The 20,291-nt window shown below is 40.8% G+C and overlaps 1 protein-coding gene across 3 annotated transcripts in view; it reads left to right on the plus strand.

Moving 5' to 3' along the window:
- CTNND2 (catenin delta 2) overlaps positions 1–20,291 on the plus strand; it is an 826,448-nt gene that overhangs the window by 498,455 nt on the left and 307,702 nt on the right. The gene's annotated exons all lie outside the window — the stretch shown is intronic.

A 20,291-nucleotide genomic window follows, 5' to 3' on the forward strand; every position in this document is an offset into this window, starting at 1 on the left:
CACTTTTACTGACATATTTCATGTACTTGCAATTCTCCTTTGTGGGAGGAAGCTGATATCCCCGTATGCTGTGCCTTAGATAAATGGACAATTGGAGTGTTAAATGACTTATTGAAGATCACACTGCCAACAGGTAGGTACACAGGCTAACGTCCACACTTCTTAGGACACTGCAGCACATACTGGTGTGAACGTTTTTGTTTCCTTAAAAAAACAATAAGGAAAAGGAAAGAATATACTCACATCTCTTACAATTTTTCAGAGGATGGTAGTACGGGGCGCCTGTGGGTAGGAGCTGGGAAGCATGAAGGAAACAGTGCACATCACTAGGCCTAGTCTCTCCGATAATTGCTTATGAATGTGTGGGCTTTGTTTTATTTTTCATTTATTTTCTAATAGCTGTCTTATCCCTCTTTTTGCAGACAAGCATCTTTTCTTTATTAAAGAGTCTTAGTTATTATTAATTGAGAAGTTTTCAAGCAAACTGTGCATTTTAAAGTAAGAATTTGAAATCAAATAACCTCCATTCAGTTATTAGACTTGAAACTGAAGACTTCCTGTTAGCTCCTAATTCCTCTAAGCCATGAAAACGAAAGGATTGGTTCTGAAGGGTTGGATATTTCTCGCTTGCTTGGTTCAGTAGTATAGATTGTTGCAAAACTTGGGTCTTTTCCCTTTTAATTTCCTTCATTGTGTACTCCAACAAAGAATGCACAGAAACCTTTTATACAAGAGACAGTAAAAGTCTAATTTCCTTTTTTAAGTCAGCCATCACTTTGAAAATGTTTATATATATATATATATATATATATATATATATATATATGTATATATATATATAATTTTACAACCACATTTGCTGAGAAGTTTTTATTTGTTAATTGCATGTTATCTTCCATAAAATGTGAATCTCTTAAGAATTGTTGTGACTAATATATTTTGATGCTATCCCAAATACTGAGTTTTATAAACGGTTGTTTTTAAATATATAGGTCAAATATAGGTCTTAAAATTAAATTATATGAAAGACATTCCACTGAAGTTGGGAGTGATAAATCATAGCATCCTTACTTTGAAAATGTGATTAGTGAGATAACTAGAGACAAATGAGGCAAGATGGATATATATATACTCATATACCTGAGTATGCTAAAGGTACTATAAATGTTCTTGTCTACAAAAGAAGAAAAGTTTAGGATACTTACTGACATAACTTAATGTGTAGGTGGTAGCAGGAATAGCATCTTTTAATCATGTTTGATTGATCCCTTTTCAAGATATTGTAATCCTTAATGGACACACTCTCAAAACAATTTTTCAAACATACTTAATGAATCTAAATTACTGTAAGCATAATTTACATTAAAACTATATATATATTTTTGTTGTTCAACATCACAGACAAATAAATACAATGGCACATCTTTATGGTGAATTTGGACCCAAATTAGCAACGGCACTTTCAGTTGGATGTCAAATTTGTACAGCATGCTTTGTTCCAAACATGATCTTTGACCAATAATATAAAAATATGCACTTTCAAGGAATTACCTAGTGCATTTCTACTATATTTTATCTGCTCCTTTTAAGATACCACTAAAAAAAATTTATTACCAGATAGTTTATTAAATATTAATAAAGAATACTGCTTGTAAATATCTTATCATCAGGTAAACCTAGGGTAAGAATGTGTTCCAAATGCTCTTGTTTCATTGTTTGCCTACCCAATAAAAAAAATCACTCCTGTAACATATAGAGAATTGAATGCTCAAGCAATGAAACATACTATAAAAATACTTTTTAAGAGGTAAAGATTTGAAAATTATTTTTGAAATCTTCATTAAAGTTTAAAGCACTATTATTATGTAACTTAAGTACCATGGCTGAAGTGTTTGCAATGGAACAGTTATATAATAGTCTCCGTAGTCCAGTTCTCTTGGGTGGTGAATATCAGGGGACTTTGCTTTTCACTTCAAATGCCCAATAATCGTTTATTTAACTGGGAAATGTCAGAGGGGAAAATAAAGCATGCACAATTTAAAGACCTTTAGAGTATGAAGAGCGCTTGGAAGTCATTTATTCACTTAGGCTAAAAGCCAGTCTGACAAGTGGCCATTCATTCTCTGCTTGAATGCCTGTAGCAACGGGCCACTCACCATCTCTGGAAGAATTTTACTAATTCTTTGAATAACTCAAGCCTTGAAAACTAATTTATACTGATACAAAATCTGCATCTCTTGTAAATTCATTCCTTGATCTTGTTCCTGACCTCTGAGATCACGTGAGAAACACCCATCCCTTCTTCAAAGGACAGCCTTTAAACACGGTTGTTCCATGCATCACACACCACTGCCCAGGCCTCCTGCTCCCATGCCAGCCGCAGTCCCTCCAGGACTTGTCATTTCTAGGCCTGTCCTCTGGGAGTCCTCCCATGGCCAGTCTCCTTCCTCCTTGTGCTTACACATCACCAGAAGTGCAGGAAGAGAACCAGTGTTCCCTTTGGGCAACCACGGCTTATAGTACGTTTTCTTGATAGTTAAGATGAGAATAATGTTTATGACAATGATAACAATGATCATGAAAATCAATTAAGTAATACGTTCCATGCTTGGCATTAAACTTTTTCTATTCATTGTTTAGGTGAATCCTCCCTCAATCTTTATGATATGATTTTTTATGGTACCCATTTTACATATGGGAAAACTGAGGCATGGAGAGCTAGAAATTGAACCCAAGTCAGTCTGACTTCTAATCCCATGTGTCTAACAACTATGAATATTGATACCAGTATTAACTGTGCAATTAACTAAAACGTCAAGTCTTTTCAAATGTTACTTCTGCAAGGCTATGAATCAGTTATCCTTATCTTAAATTATTATTTTTTTTAACTTTGCATTGACTTCTTGTCAGGCGAGTCCATTATTGGATACTACAGAAATCTTTTCTGGGTCCCAATTTTCTCATACAGTATGATTTCTATAACCTATTTCTCCATGTCACTTGGAAATTTGAAAGGCATGCATACTCGTGTACGTCTTCCACGAGGTTTTTATCAAGACGTAACCAGAGCTGGCCCTGTTATCTCTTATTCCTCTGGACTCTTCCGTCCAGGTCTGTCTGAGCCACCTGTACGTTCTAGGTGACTTTTCTGTGGAATATTCTAGGGTGGGCTTTGTAGGTGTGATGACAGCATGAAAATATCTTCATTCTTTAGGCTTCAGAGTTGTGTGAGAGAGAAAGGCATATCCACAGATGACTGGAATGCATTGGGTAAATAAGACAGGTGTGATGAAAGAAATACTAAGGGGAAATTGAATGGTTGGCACAAACTTTGAGGAATTGGTGATATTTACACATGAAAGAAAATGAGAGAGAGAAAGCCTTCTAAGCAGAGAAAACAGCTAAAAAAGAAAAGAGGGCTGACAATGGAGGGGGCAGGGCCTGTTTGAAACACTCAGGCCTGGCTCTGCTAGGATGTAGGCCACACAGAGGGCACTTTCTCTCAGTGTCCCTCTCTACCCATCCAATCTGAATAAAACATTAGCTTGCACCTCCATGTGTGGACATTGTTATTTATAAATTATAAACATAGTGTATTAATTTCCAAAGGTTTTCATAACAAATTACCACAAACTGGGTGGCTTAAGTCAACAAAAATTCTCAGTTCTGTAGGTCCAAAGTCAACGTGTGGATGTAGGGCCATATCCCTTCTGAAGGTTCTAGGTGAGAATTCTTCCCTGCCTCTTTGGGCTCCTGGTCGCCTCCGTCATTCCTTAGATTATGGTTACATGACTCCAACCTGTGCCTCCATCTTCACTTGGCCTTTTCTCTTCGTCTCTGTGTCTTTTCTTCTCTTCCTGGAAGGGCACCAGTCATTGTATTAGGACCCATTCTAATCCAATATGACCTCATCTTAATTCCATCTGCAAAGACCTATTTCCAAATAAGGTCACGTTCTGAGCTTCTGAATAGACATGAATTCTGGGGAGACACTATTTAACGAACTACACATGCATTAATGTACTAAGCTACAATTTACACTATAAAACGATCTATACTGACGATAGAACTGAAAACACGGTATAGTAAACGTAAAACAACATAATTAAAAGTTTTTATTTCAGTTTACATTTTTAATCATACAAACCTTTCTTTAGAAAAAGCAATTCATTTGACTATGTTAGACCTGAGCATGTTATCACTAAGAAGGCTGGTGTTCATCGCTCTAGGTCTAGATAGATGGGTGAGTCTGGCCATTTCCTGGCTTTGCACGTGCTTGAATTATTTGTACTATCTTGTTCCTATGAGGGTTAGTTTCAAGCTATATAATATAATCCAAAAGTTCCCAAGGATCAACGTGCATCAACTATAAGGATTCCAAGGTGAGGTGCCCAAATAGGCAAAGGTATCACTTCCCTATGTCAACCCCACCATGTTGGAGCTTCTGGTAAAAGACACACCATCATCTGAAATGTGGGCCCAGTGAGAGGACTAATGCCAATCTGTAGAGCAAGTAAGACAGTCCTTCATATCGTCTGGGTAAATAAATGAGTGGAAATTCAAATGCCCTCCTGTCTCACCCCAAGGATGACCTTGTGCAGCCCTGGGGTGCACACTCTCACTGCAGCAGAAATGGGGGCCTGGGCTGTGAAGGGCGTCCAGTCCAAGCAGAAATGGATTCTTAGCATTACCGGGAAATGACGTTGAACCTTGATTCTTCATCTTCGTGAAGGAATGAATTCAGTCCAGAGACAGAATTTTGTGCAGCCATAAATAGCAAGAATTTTATTAGTAAAAGAAAGTACACTCTGAGACGTGGAGAGGGCTGACCCAAGGGAGGAAAGCAGCAGCTCTGCCTTACATTGTGTGAGGACTTTTATTTCTATGGGTAGAATTGCCGCCCTTCTCTCTTCTCCTGTCTCTCTTTCCTGTCGGTGTGTTCCTCCTCCCTGACTTCCCTCTTGAAACCCAAAGATTGTGAAAATGGACAACTTTTCACAATGTGAAAATAGAGCGGCATCCCTGCTCCCCAAGGTCGTTCCTGTCCATGGACGCCCTCACCAGTAAAAGGGACACTGAGAAGATTCAGGGGGACAGAATTGGCTCACTTGGTCAGTCAGTCCTCAAGGACTGTCTTCTTTGAGGGGGCTCGTGACAACCCTAGATTTGATTTTATCAAGAAAAGTGTCATAGATTATTAATACATAGACTATATGACTGTATATGCATAATGTGTGTATGTATACTTAGATTATATGTGTACATGTATATATACTTAGATTATGTATTTGTATGCACTTACTCGGTGGAAAGTTTGCTAACTTAATTGTCTAACCTCGTATACATATATAATCTATTTATTTATTAGCTCTGCACACAGTTATCTAGACATAAAACCTACAAAATTTGCATGAGCTCACTATGACTAATTTGACAAAAGACACACAATACCAAGGTATCGATTTTTCCTCTTCCCTATTTACCTGTCAGTCTGCTTTTTCAACCTCTGTGCTTTATTTTGTTTTACCATTTTAAAAAAAAAGTCATTCTAAACATTTCCATTCTTTAAATCTATGTTGATAGAATGTTAGAGACTAAAATTATAAATTGACAAAATTAAAGAAATGCAAGATTTGTTTCCCTTATAGAAATATGGATACGTCACAGTAGCTGTGAGAACACAGAAAAGCTCATTTGCGTTGTTTGTTTATGGATTTATTAATAACATGCTGCCACATAGCGAGGCTCAGCCTTTTGAAATCATGTGGTGCTTCGAGTGGTCTGTGCTTCTCAGAGAACTTGACCAGTTCTTGATCACAACTTCCTCCCCTTCATCAACTTACGCTGCTGTAACTATAGAAAGCCTGTTTAATGTTTAGCTTGTCGCACTGAACTCATCCTCAGAGCCTCCCTGGTTTATTCTACCACACGCAAAATTGTGAAATCCCCTTCAGTCATTTCTTGTACAAACCAGTTCTAACATTTTTTCTTGCTGTCATAAGTCACTTTTCTTCACCATCTAACTTTGAACATTTAATAGAGGACAAAAATGGAGCATTCAAAACTTATGTTGTCTTACATGGCAGGTGGTAGCTGACTGTCAGTTTGTAACTAATGGAAATTAATTTCCATTGCTTCTTGGGACGTTTTGCAGCTAATAATGCTCATTAATTTGGAGGGACTGACATCTATAGACCAAAAATTAGCATCTTATAGTAAGAAAAAATACATTTTGAACTGAAATTCCCATCGCTCATGATACATTACAGTTTGAGAAGTCTAATAATTTAAATTCCTTCATCTATTGAAGGTCATGTTCAACTACCTCAACTGCATTGTTGAAACAAGTGTCTTTTAGAGTCCAGATGAGCTTATTAAGAAGACTAGAAGGAGTTCCATCTGTAACTGACTGTGAACAATGAAGTGAGATAACTCACTACCTTCAAAAAATTAAGAACAGAATTATCAGCAATCTCTCTTCTGGGTATCTACCAAAAAATTTTGAAAATGTCTATCCGTAAAGACCTATGTACCCTGATGCTCATTGCAGCATTATTCACGGTGGCCAAGACATGGAAACAACCAAAGCGTCCGTCGATAGATGATTAGATAAAGAAGTTGTGGTACATATACACAATGGAATATTACTCGACCATAAGAAAAGATGAAATAGTGCCATTTGTGACAACATGGATGGATCTTGAGATTATCATGCTAAGCGAAATAAGTCAGACAGAAATAGTCGAGAACCATATGACTTCACTCATATGTGGGATATAAAACTGAAAGCAACAAGCAAACAACATAAACAAACAAGCACAAACTCATAGACAGACAACAGTATAGAGGTTACCAGAGTGTAAGCGGGAGATGGGTGGTAGATGAGGGAAAAGGGGGTTAAATATATGGTGATATAAGGAGATTTCACTCTGGGTGGTGAACACACAATGCAATATACAGATGATGTCTTACAGAATTGTACACTTAAAACCTATGTAATTTTACTAACCATTGTCACCCCAATAAGTGTAATAAAGATTTTTTTTAAAAGAGTAGGAGAATGAGGAGGAGGAAGAATAGGAAGAGAAGGAGGAGAAGAAAGAGAAGACATCGAATGGCAAATTCAGTGGGGAAAGTTCCTGCAATGCAGAATGTTTTACGTACTTAAATACAGCTCATCGAGTGAGATGAAATATGTTTCCTCACTTAAAATTTTATGGTAGAACATGCCCCATGGGCCACCAGTTTTGGTGGCCTCTTTAGAGATGAAGCCATCCATCCAGGAAGACTCTGATTGTGTGTGCTAACTGGACACCTTGCAGAGAAGCCCTCCTGCAAGGTGAGGGCCTCAGCTGCTCTTGACTGAAGGATGCTGCAGGGCCAGGCAAGGCTGCTTCCCATTGGCTTAGACACTTAGACAGTGATTGCTTCCGTTTTTAGAATTCAAACACTAGTTCCATTTCAGAAGACATGGGGGTGCCAGCATAGAGTGGCCAGCCTTTTCCTTTGTAAATGATCTTCTCCAACCACATGTCTGAGAAAGGCAGACATGAAATAACCTTGGAATATAGCACAGCCTTTTCAGTTGCTTCAAAGGGGCCTCGTGAACAAAGCAAATCTGGTTTCAGACAAATGTTTGGAAACCACTGGCTTAGAATCCACAGTGTGGCAGAAATCACTTCTCTGAACAAGTGAGGAGTAATGTACAGTTAGCTTAAGGTACTCACATGTGTCCCAGTGAATATGAAAAGGAAATCCTGGCTTTTTGTCCTGTTTACTCTGCCTGTGTATGCTGTTTGAATGTCTTTGCTGAATGAATTGATGACGAGAATTATATTTCTTCTGAATGTTTTCATATTTCAAAGCAATAGCAACATGCTAAACTCTTAATCATTTCTGAAAAATCTCCATATTACTCTGGTCGCACCTTTGCGTGGTCCCCTCCCACACTCAGTCAGGGCTGCCTGTGTGACAAGTACAGTACCGGTTGGGAAGCCGGTTCCATATCCTAAGGCACTTGTGCAGCCCTGGGAGAGGCCTGCAGCGTGAGGGGCCAGTGTGCCCACCATAGCTGTGAGCCACTTTCAGGGAAATCCTCCAGTGCCAGTCACGCTTTTGGGTCTTCTAGCTTTGATCCCAGACAGTGTGGAATGGAGACAAATCTCTCCTGCTATTCTCTGTCTTGAATTCCTGTGCAAAGAAACCATGAGATAATAAATGGTGACGGCAGTCTTGGCTGCTGAGTTGTGGGATGATTTGTTACACCTAATCTCACTGGTCATCTCACCAAAGTTACCGCCTTTCCTTCCAGTATCTCCCGTGGAACTCCTTTTTTTCTTATTTAAAAGAAAAAACTCAAAAAGCGCAAACAACCCAAACATCCATTGACAGACAAATGGATAAACAAACCGTGGTCTATACACACACAATGGAATATGACTCACCCTCAAAGAAGAAGATAATTCTGACACAAGCTACCACATGGATAAAACTTGAAGACCTCATGCTAAGCCAATCACAAAAGGACAAATTCTGTATGATTCCAATTACATGAGGTACTCAGAGTAGTCAAAAACTTAGAGACTGAAATTATAATACTGGTAACCAGGGGCTAGGAGGAGTGGGGAATGGGGAGTTAGTGTTTAATGGATCCAGAGTTTCCATTTGGAAACATGAAAAATTCTGGACAGAGATGGTGCTGATGGTTGCACAGAAATGCTAATGTACTAATGCCACAGAACTATGCACTTCAAAAATGGTGAAAATGGTCAATTTTATGTATACGTTGCCTCAATAAAGTAAAGTCAAAGAGGGAAGAGAAGAGGAGAGGAGAGGAGGGGAGAGAAAAGGAAAACAGCCAGCCCAAGGCTGTGCAGGCACTAACTGCTCTTACAGTCGGAAGCCAGGACCAAATGGAAGAGCAGCCGCTGAGGGTCACCTGAACAATAGATAAAGGAAGTGGCTCCAGGAGTCCTGAACATGACCCCTGGAAAACAATATCTTCGCTACTTTGTAGGTAGTTCCAGAGCCCGTTTTTGCGGAGAACATGCAGAATGTCATCTTGCATTTATTACTTGCCAGTATATTACCTAAGCAAGTTCTGTAACCTCTTGCCCTTACATTTCCTTATGATTAAATAATGATACTATATTACCTAACATATGAGCTATCTGTTAGACTCAGTTGAGATAATGAATGGGAAGTAGCTTTTTAAAGTTGATGGCACAATATTATTCTGTAGAATAAAAATGGGTATTAATATTATTTTAGAAATGGTGCCTTATGGTGATCAGTTTTAAATATATTCATTCTTTCATCCAGCAACTATTTATTGAGTCCCAACAGCCACCAGGCACTGTTCTGGCCCTAGAAACTTTTGGATCGGAGAGTTGAGGTAGGAATATTAACTAGGAATAAATAGGAAATAATCTCATTTAAAATCATATGAACTTAAAAATAAATCAAATTTAAACTGAAACTGTCTGCTACAGTTTTATTAAATATTGCCCTTAGTAACTGATTATACCAGCTACCACATCATTACATTTTAAAAACCTCAGATGCTCCTGCTGTGCTTTATGCTTTCAGAGCCAAAGTTCTGTCCTGTGACTTCTAGGGGGTAATTCCCCCCTCATGCTGAAGATGAAGGCAGCAACTCATCCCTGCAAAGCCTTAAATCAGAAAGCCTTCCACCAACACAGAGCAAGCAGACAGGAAACAAACACATCCCATTTCTCCCAGGAGCCAACAGAATTCCTGTTCCTATCTCCTCTTGACCAAGAAGTCTGCTATATTTCAAGGCAGGCTGTGTTATATTAGAAAAGAGCTCCTTCAGATAAGTGGCAATTAACATCTATACTGCAGGAAAAGTGCTTCTGGCAGTAACGAAGAAAATATAAAACATGGGCTCTTTTCGAGACAAATGTTTCCACAGGGCACCTTCCAAGATGCGTGCTGTGTTTTGTTCTGAAGATTACCAAAACATTAGCAGATTGAAATTTAGCGTGAATCAGCCTGAAAGTAATAGGCAATATTGCTAATATTGGGAAAATGGTCATTAGGAACAAAAATACTGGACATGTCTGCTAAGCAGTGTGTCCACTGGCATTTACACACACACACACACACACACACACACACACACACACACACACACAGGACCTGCTCTGTTTAAGTAACCTGAACCCTTGATGACCATAAGTTTTGATTTGTATCCATTAGGAAAAAAGGCGTTTGTGTGATTACACTGTGGCTTTAAACAAAGTGAAGGTAAAGCACACATGGATAGGACCCTCGTGTGCATCTGCATGGAAGGTGCGCACCACTGAAACCCTTCCCATCTCCCGAGGCGCTTGTATGCAACATGCCACACTAGCTCATTCCCTGCAATGAGCACTTCCAAATTGCAAGAAATAAAAATGCACGCTGGGCGTCTCAGTCAATAGGAGCTCGTTGTAAGTCTCCAGAGGGGAATGAAACAGACAGGAAGCTGCTGCAGCTGCCTCAGCCAGGCCGGTCTCATTGAAAACCAGGTCACAGTCCTGGGGACAAAAGCGGCTTTGGGGCCATGGCAGGAACTCCAGGCATGGTGCTGGCAAGTGAGCGTCTGTGGCGTGGGGTATCTGGGCCCCTGCCCCCTGCTTCCCCTGACTCTCCTTCTCTCACCTTCTTCTCTCTCAGCTCTGCCTGCCGGAGCTGACGTTGTCCCCCGCTCTGCCTTGTTCTCTCTCTGCGTCCCTCCCGTTGTGGGACACTCGACAGTGCCTTGAATTCAGATGTGCTCGGGAGGGCTGCTGAACTGTCACCCACCCACAAATTTGTGTGATTCAAGCCCAGGCCCGAGTCCCCTAGAATGTAACCGTATTTGGAGAGAAGGTCTTTAAAGAGGTGATTAGGTCAAAATGAGACTGTCAGGTGAAGCTCTAATCGAGTGCCACCTGTATCCTTATACAAGAAAAGGCCGTGTGAGGGCACAAGAAGGTGGCCAGCTGCAAGACAAGGGGAGAGGCCTCGGGAGAAAGCTAAACTGCTGGCACCTTAATCTTAGACTTCCAGCCTCCGGAACTGTGAAAAAACAAATTTCCAGCCTGTGGTATTTTGTTATGGCAGTTCTAGCAGACTGACTAATACAAGGGGCTATGTTTGAAGCCGGGAGTGTGGGTTCAGGATAAAACATGCTGGACAGAGCTCACGCGACAGGCTGTCCCATCAGCGACCCCTCTAGGCAGAGCTGTCTCTGCATCAATGGGAACCCCAGTGGTATTCAGCTATGGCTGGTTCTGCAGTAATCTATGCACTTGTGTCCTCAAAGGAGGCCTTTGAGGTGTGTCAGCCGCTCTCAGCAGGCCCAAAGGGAGGCAGGGTACCCAGTCATGTCACCCATCTAACTGTGCCTTTTCTGAAGATGAATTCTGTGTAGCGTTTAAAATACAACATGCAAGTCAGCATATATACATCACTCTGTAAATTTGAAAAGCTTTGTGACATGAGAAGGCAGGGTTCTTTGGAAAAGACAATACTGCTGGGAAAACTGCAGGCAGCAGGAAAGAGAAAGACCAGATATGAGATGGACTGACGCCATAAGAGAAGCCACTGGCAGGAGTCTGCAGGAGCCAAGCAGGGCTATGAGGACAGGACATGGTGGACGTCACTCATCCACAGGGTCGCCAGGAGTCAGAGCTCTCTCAGTGGCACATAACAGCAATAAGTTATAGAAAATGAGATTACAAAAATAAAGGAAGAGTAGTTTTTACTAGTTTCACACACAAATCATTAACTGTATGAATAAATCAGCCTAATATAATAAATCACGAGTGCTTTGATAAATTGGATATACCCATTTATAAAAATGGAATGATTTCTACAAGACAAGGAATCGCTGTCTTTCCCATCTCATTTCTTCAGTTTTTAAAACCACTGGAGTAATGTTCTTAGTCTACCACATTTTGAATTATACATCGAAATATATCTTTTACTTTAAGAAATCACAAACACTAGAAAGACCAGAACTTAAACTTTCTAGCACCTTCTCTAGAGCCTTGCTATCCAAAGTGTGGCATGGGACCTGAGTGCTGGATAGAAATGCACTTACTGCATGAGAATCTGTGTTTTAACAAGACATTAAGATGATTTCTATGCACATTGAACTGTAAATCACCGATCTTGAGGCAGAAACTTCTGCTGAATACCACATCTAGTTTATTGCAGAAGTTAGAAATCAACCCCTGACGTTAAGCTGTTAATCATCTTTGACCTTGGCAGTTGTGCTTTTTATTGTGTTGTGATATTGACAACATAATAACGCACTAGGATCATTTGACTTTTGCAGTCTTAGAGTTTTATCAAAAGCCTGAATTTATGAACCCAGGTGTTCAATATAATTGATGATGTGCTCAACAAAATTTAAACTCATTTTTCAAAATGTTGCAGTATAGGTTTTGAAGACATAATTTACTTTTTTAAAAAAATTCCTCCCAGTATCTATTCTCTTTATTTTTGCAATAATTATAATGTGTCTCTATTACTTTGTAACTTTCTTTTATTCACGTCATAGGACAGGGCGATCTTTTCTGTCAAAATACATAGACTGACTTTATTCATTTAACCATTCCATCCATACTATAGATGTACCACGAGTTACTTAATCATTCCTTCATGGTTTGTTTTCAAGTGCTCTTTTCGGAGAACACTTCTCTTTGATTATTTATCATCCAGGTATTTTACTTTAGGAGACGATGTTAAAAACCATCAAACCCTAAAAGCCGTCAAAATTTTCAACGTGTCTTTCAAAGATTACCAGCAGTTCCGTCCCCTTTTCTGTCCCCAGCCAAATGCTCCTAATGTCTCTTTCTTCTCCTATTGAGCCTTTCTCCACTAGCTGAGTTTATCGGAACTAATCGCGCTAGAATCGCTTAGACTTGCTCAGAGTCTTATTCCTTCCCCTCTCTTTGCCCTTCAGACCAGTTTAACGCCCGGTCACATTCAGTCTTTCCTGATTAACTTCAGCCCACTGCATCCCCCCCTAGCCTGAGACCACTCAGCATGGACCTAGCACTTTGAGCTGTGATCTGATTCGGTATTGACTGTTCTGGTGCCTTGTGCGTGTTGCGTACAGGTTAGGTGTGTGCTCCTCAGGACCTCACCAGTGTGGAGACTGACACAAGACTGTTCTCTGCTGCCAAAGTGCATCCCAAGGGGTGCCTTAGCTTCACCTTGCGGCTTGGGGCCCTTTAGAAGTGCAGGGTCCCAGACCCCACCCCAGTGCTGGCCAGAATCTGCATTTTAACAAGATGCCCAGTGATTCATTTCGCCTTAAAGTTTAAAAGCCCTGATCTGAAGGTCAGTGTTGCCCAACCATTTTCTTTTGCACCACTAGTAAAAGGCCTTGATATTTCTTACATAATGTTGTGGAGTTTGCACCCCAGTGAAGAATCTGGGGCTAAGTTGTCAGGAAACATGGAATCTAGAAAAGTAAATTCTGGGCCACTGGCTTTCAGGCTGAGGGGTATGTCCCCCAGGGTGAGGGTCACTGAGCATCCCAAGGCGATCAGTTTCAAGACGCTCGTCTTCGCCAATATCTATCTGCGCTTCACCCATTCTCTTCTTTCCACCTCCCGTTCCCAGATTCTCTCCCTCCTCTTTACAAATAAAGACCCTCCTCATACTCAGCCCTAACCTCACTGCACATTTATGTGAACAAAGTTTTTTAATAGTTGCATCTATAAAAACCAAATATAGAAAGATTGGTACTGACCTGTCTTATTCTAGCAAAAAATAGCATTCGTTCATGGACAGATAAAGTAATTATCATGTATTACCACACCCATCTCATAAGGGATGCATTTGCAATAAAATTGTGTTTTATGTTTAAGAATGGTGTGTCAAAACGTGTATGCTATAGTAACCATAATGATTACTCAATCCAAAAGAAAAACATTAACAGTGATATCTTCATGTTCTTAGGAAATAAAGGAGGACATCTATGTATGTATGGATGTATTTATGTATTGTTTTAATGAAACACCAAGGCACTGTCTTTTAGTCTCCTTTATGTGGTTATTTGAAAGGGAAAAACCATGGAGGTTCCTTCAACAACTGAGATCTCTTCATCATCTATATTTTATTGGGTCAAGCTCTGAGCCTTTCATTAAGGCTGCAAAGGAAAATCAAACTTCTTAAGACTTCCATTAGGCTTGACCTTAGAACCAGTTTCTCAGAAGTAAGAAAGAAAATGCCGAATGTAGCTTCCCTTAAACACCAGGTCAGGCAACGAGGGTTAGTTCTTGCGCGTCAGACTTTGATTTCCATTCATTTAAAGGCTTTCACTCTTTAGAAAAAAAGAATAATGTGTTAGGTTGAAAGCTGGAAAAATTCAACTGGGCCTTGAGTGTTCTGAGAAACCGGCAGCACCCATTTCTTAGCAAATTTCAGAAGCAAATGATTTTAGCCACGAAACAAACGGTTTCTTTGAATTAATACCCAGCAAATGAGGATGTCTGCGGTTCCTTTTAAACAATGGGCCAACTATACTTTCTCCCATCCTGGTAGCCTCTCCACAGTCAATGGCTCACTGTGCAGCCGTGGCAAGCTGCCCTGGGGTGGAGAAGCCTGGGGTATTTCATCTTTGCAAGAAAGCCCGGATTCTTCCCTGCCAATAACCTGATGTGCCCCCGACCCTGTTAGGAGAGATGCCATTTAGTTTTCTCATCATTATTACAAAGAGAGAAGCAAAGGGAAGTATTCTCAAATACCTCCTAGATTGTTCATGCAAGTGGGGAACGTGCCTTCTTTCAAAGATCATTGCAATTGATGGGAAAGGCTCTTTGGTAAGTTTCAACAATGAAAAAGAGCATGGGATTCCTTTATGATATATGCCCTGGAAGGTTTTCCCTGCGCCGTTTCCACCGGTAACGCTTGGAGAATATGGAGGCTGTGACTTAGAGAATGTTCTAGGACATGAAGGGAACTGTTGCATGCTGGTATTGTACAGCAGGGTTTCAGTCTGCGTAGCATTATTACCTATAAAGCGGCTTGGGCACTATTCTTTGTTGTGGTGGTGGATATTTTGGCATTTGGCCTATGAACGAAAGAAAAGGATTCCCTGAGCTCATGGGGAGTTTCTTCTCCCCCACCAGCAGGTTTAGCCCCCTCCATGCACTGGGGTGAATCCAGACCACAGTCAGAAAGCATGAAGTGTCAGTCATATTCCAAGAGCCCGACATCAAGCTCAGGCTGGTCTACGTGTCACATAGGACCTGGCCTTTCCAGATTGCCAGTTTCCATCTTGTCCCCTCCTTCTAGTGACCAGAGGGAGGCATGCTTCCCTGGGCCTGAGCTCCATCTTGGAAACAGCCCCTCAGTTCCACACCCTAAGGCAAGGGGCTTACTCTGCTCCTGTGATTCCTGTTCAGTCCCAGGGGCTGGCATCCTGCCCTTGGCTGGGACCTTGCTCTTTGCTGGTCACCGTTCCCTGCTGCCATCTGCTCACCTGCCCACGGCCCACCTGCCCGGCCTGTATCCCCAGCACCAGGCCCCTCTCCTGAGTGCCATATGCTCATCTGTTGGATCATTGTTCCAGACCCCAGAAGCATATATTTCATCTCCAAAGCCCCTACATCTGTTCGGCTTCCTCAGGTCTATGCTCTGTGCAGCCTTCCACTTTTAAGCTAAAAACCTTAGGTCATCCCTTCTTCACAGATCACCAAATTGGTCATGATTTTGCCTCTGAAATACCACTCATCTGGGCATCCCCCACCCCCCTGATTTTCCTGTAATGCAAACCCTTGTCGTCACTTGCCTGCTCTCACTGACGCCAGCTCTCTCAGCTCTAGGCAGCCTTCGCCCAGCCACCAAAAACACCATCTCCAAAACCAACTTCATCGTGTCGCTCCCCTTCTTAGTAGCTTCTACTTGAGCCCTGTTGCCTACAGAATAAAATCCAATTGCACACTCTGAAGTAAAAGACTCTTGACCGTTTTGTGCCCCATTGAGCCTCCACCCTGTCTTCACCACTGTCCCCCAGGTGACATGCTGTGTTTCCCCGAAAATAAGACCTAGCCAGACAATCAGCTCTAATGCGTCTTTTGGAGCAAAAATTAATATAAGACCGGGTCTTATTTTACTATAAGATCAGGTACAATATAATATAATAAAAGACCCGGTCTTATATTAATTTTTGCTCCAAAAGACGCATTAGAGCTGATTGTCTGGCTAGGTCTTATTTTCGGGGAAACACGGTAGCATCCTGCCATTGCAGGAAGTGCCCTGCCCTTTTCTGCTCTTCACATGGGCTTTTCTCAACTGAAAGGCGCTTTCCCCGTTTTACTTCTGGAAAATTCAAGTCATTCTTCCAGTTTCCAATATGACCTATTTTGCTTCTCTTTGTACCCCCCCTGGAGGGCCTGCAGAAACCTGCAGATCTGTCTAAAGAAGGGAAGGAAGAAGGGAAAGAAAAGAGAAATAAAACAGAGCCCACATAATTTGAGAAATCTTGAAGTGAAAAAACTGTTTCACAGGAGCGAAACCTTGGCAAATGCCCAATATTCATTCTCTCTCTCTCTCTCTCTCTCTCTCTCTCGCACACACACACACACACACACACACACACACACACACACATATATACAGAGTTTGATTCTGGAGACTAGAGATCAAAATGCTTGAGATACTATTTTTTAGGGAAAATAATCAGGAAAATATTATATAAAAATGTTTATCACCACATTGAAAAGAAAGTAAGAACCATTAAATACCATCATATTCTTACCAAGATTGAGCAATGACAAGCTGAGGTCATTTAGGTTTCTAATGATGTTATTAAATTTAAAAATTAGGAGCTATTCATAGATGTGACATACATTTATTTTTAAAAAGCCTTTGAATAAGTTTCTTAAGTTATTGTACACAACACACTAGTTGATTACCAGTGAGATAATTCAAGAGTATACAATGTGTTTAGATGAACAGTGTCTCCTCTTGGAACTTATTTCTTGCCACTGCCTGAGTCCCTTTACCAATGGCACAGGTGATGTTATAGCTTCTTTCTTACTTCACTTTCATTAATCTTTCATTTGACGACATTTGTAATTTGAATAGTAGAATAATACAGAGAAAGGCTGCATCTCTTCTCTAAACTTATCATGGTTTCCTAGGCATGAAAGGTTTGCAAAGACCCAGAGGAAGCTCATGCTCAGCGTCAAAGTTGACAAAAAAGACACTGTGACACAGTTATTTCTAGTAGAGAAGAACTGAGTGGTGATTTTAAAGTCTGTGACTCTGAAGAGATTTTTCTTTGTTGTCTGACATCTTTTAAAGCTATCCTAAAGATAAGGAAAAAGTGAAACTAAAGCCTGCTGTATTTGGGTGGAACATGAAATGAAAGTGTCAACCGTGAGCCTTATTCGTTGCTCTCAGTGAATTGTCAGGATGTGCTGTTTTCAGCTCTGGGGCTCAGATGGGCTCCACATCCTTTCAGAATGGTGGCCCTTGGAGAGAAGGGTAGCAGGGACTCCCCTCACTGCCAGCCCCTCTGGATGGCGGAGTGACCACTTACCTGTCTCCACTAGCGTGTCTTCATCGATCGTGTGACTCACTGACTTTTGAGATACTTTGAATTTAAGACTTGGAGTATGTGGGGAAAACTTAGAAATATATCACATGTCCTAAAGGGGGGGTGTCAGGTGCACAGTGGACACCCCCTGTGTGCAATGGACACAGTTGTTGACAGATGATCACATCTGTTCACACAGCTAAAGACCATGTTACTTTTTGCCCTCTAAACTCGACACGTATGTCTCTCAACAAAATGCCCGCAGGCTTCCCAGAGTGCATGTGTGTCCTTACACGTAGTAGGTACACACAGGAGTGTTCCGAAAGCATGTAACGCATTCCGAAAGTACATGCATGTGCACTTGGTACCTGCCAGAGAACACCCATGCTTTGGTAGCAACACATTTTGGCTTTGAATCTAAGTTTTGTTCAATGCCATGCACATTTTTATGTCTCTTGCTTATAATAAAGTACTTTTTTTTATCCTATAGCTGTCAAAATGAAAAGAGCTTACATAGTAAATGCATTCAAGAGGGTGTTCAAAATACATGTTACGGAGCAATTCCACAAAATATTGAAAACATGAATTATTCCAATGTAACGTTGCTGTTTTTATAGAGAGAGAAATGACACTTTAGTGAAACTCTCATGTGAGATAGTGCATTTATGTGGTTAATCTTTTTGGAGGCAATTCATAAATGCTGATTATACAATATTATGCAACTGTGCCTTCATTATTACAACAGATTCTCTGGAGCAAATAATGTGACAACATTAACCTTCCAGAGATGAGTCAGCTGTGTCCGCATCTTCAGGAAACCTTGGGATGTCTGAGGGAAAGTGGCAGACAGATCTACAGTTTCAGTCCTGTAACACATGCTATGAAAATAGTAAGTGCAGAGGCTGTGGGAGTCTGAGCTGGAGCATTGCATGAGAATGGGTGGTGGAGAAGGCTTTCCAGAGCAAACTGCGTGGAAAAAAGGCAAATCCTAAGTCAGGTTCATGATGAGTTTTGTGCAAAAGGAAAAGTGTGGTGCCTGTAGGGAGTAAAGGTTATCCAGCATGGGACAATCTGATGGGGATGGGGGCACAGGGCACCACCAGGGGGCACTGTGTGTGTGTGTGTGTGTGTGTGTGTGAGACAGAGAGACAGAGAGACAGAGAGACAGAGACAGAGAGAGACAGAGAGAGACAGACAGGTGGGGAGCGCCTTTGCATTGTTCAGAAAGAAGGGCTTGGAGCTGGGCAATGGCGTGGTTAGATCTCGTTATTGTGTCTCAAATCAAGGCCACATGGAGGGTGGGGAAAATGGGCCTCAATCTAGGAAGCAGGCCTCTGCCTTAGATCGGATGTGAGCGGACAGTGCTGTGAGCCAGCGTTCAAAGTTCAGTCTGTTGACAGATGACCACATCTTGACCCCGTGCTTGTTCATTTTGTGTGTGTGTGTGTATGTGTGTGCACGCATGTGATCTGTTTCTCCAGTGTCTTTGGAACAAGGCAGTCTATTCCCTCACACATGTCCCAGTTTTCTCTTTCAACTGTGTTACTTTCCATTTTTCATGAACGTTTCACAATTCCAACTTTACATTTTTATTATATTGTTATGAAAATGTCTTGTGTTGATAAGGCCATAATATAAGATGGTTTTTACAGTGAAGACAGGACTTTTGTAAATGGCGATATGGGCAGGAGTGATGAAGGGTGGAATGTTAGCAGTAATTCACAGCTATTTGTCCCTGTGGTTTGAACCTGCACACCTGTATCCAGTTACCGCCGTCGCCTGGACAAAGCGTGGAGATGAACCCAGGGCCACGAGCCGGCATCTGCAGTGTAGGACGCAGTGGGCATCCACGGAGTGTGATGCTGATTTGACATTATAATCTTTGCTATTGTCCACAACATCTGCCTGTGACAAAAAATGGAAAAATGAATACCATTCCAGTGTTTCAATGTCAGAAAATGACCATGTAACGTATCCATTCTTCTGTCAGTTTTTCTGATAGCTCAAACTGTTTTAATTCTCTCTTGCTTGATAGTGGATCCATTACCACTTTACTTTTACAAGTATGTTACATGTCTTAGTAAGAGGATGAAACTGATTTTTAGAATGCGTTGTTAAGCTCTGCGGTTTTCTGAGAAAAAAGGGATAATATGTGTGATTTTTTCAACACAGAAGAGATCATTTATTACATAAGATTTTGAAAATACCTTCATATTTACCAAGCTGAAAAATAGGTTTCATAAAGCTATGTTAAATTCTGTTTTTGAGTCTTAAGAATTGGTGTCACTTCTTAGAATTTCTGAAGATTAAAGAGTATGTTTTTAGTTTCGCTTTATGATAATTTTCCTTTTCAGTTCTTGGGCTGATTAAACGTTTAGTATTCTGTCCTACTTCCTCACTCGCAGAGGTTTGTTTTTTTTAAACCATAACTTAGTTTCTGGTTTGTCTGAGGACAGCAATATTTAGATTTAAAAACCTAGTTATAAAAGAAAAAACACAACAAAAACTAAAGCAACTTTACTTCTTTGAGTGAAAGTGAAACATATTAATATTCCCAAAGAACTCTTTTCCTACCAAAACCTGTCAACTGAATTTATCAAAACTAAAGAAACAAGAGTTACACAAAATGTTGTGTTTGAACATCGATTTACCTCCGTTTGATACTTGCTTCTCTTACAAGTGGCCGGTGGCAGTGAATGGGGCATTTCAGTGGCCAAGGAGCTCGAATGCTTTAATATATTAT

This window comes from Rhinolophus sinicus, linkage group LG03, assembly GCF_036562045.2.
Source record: "Rhinolophus sinicus isolate RSC01 linkage group LG03, ASM3656204v1, whole genome shotgun sequence".
NCBI lineage: Eukaryota > Metazoa > Chordata > Mammalia > Chiroptera > Rhinolophidae > Rhinolophus > Rhinolophus sinicus.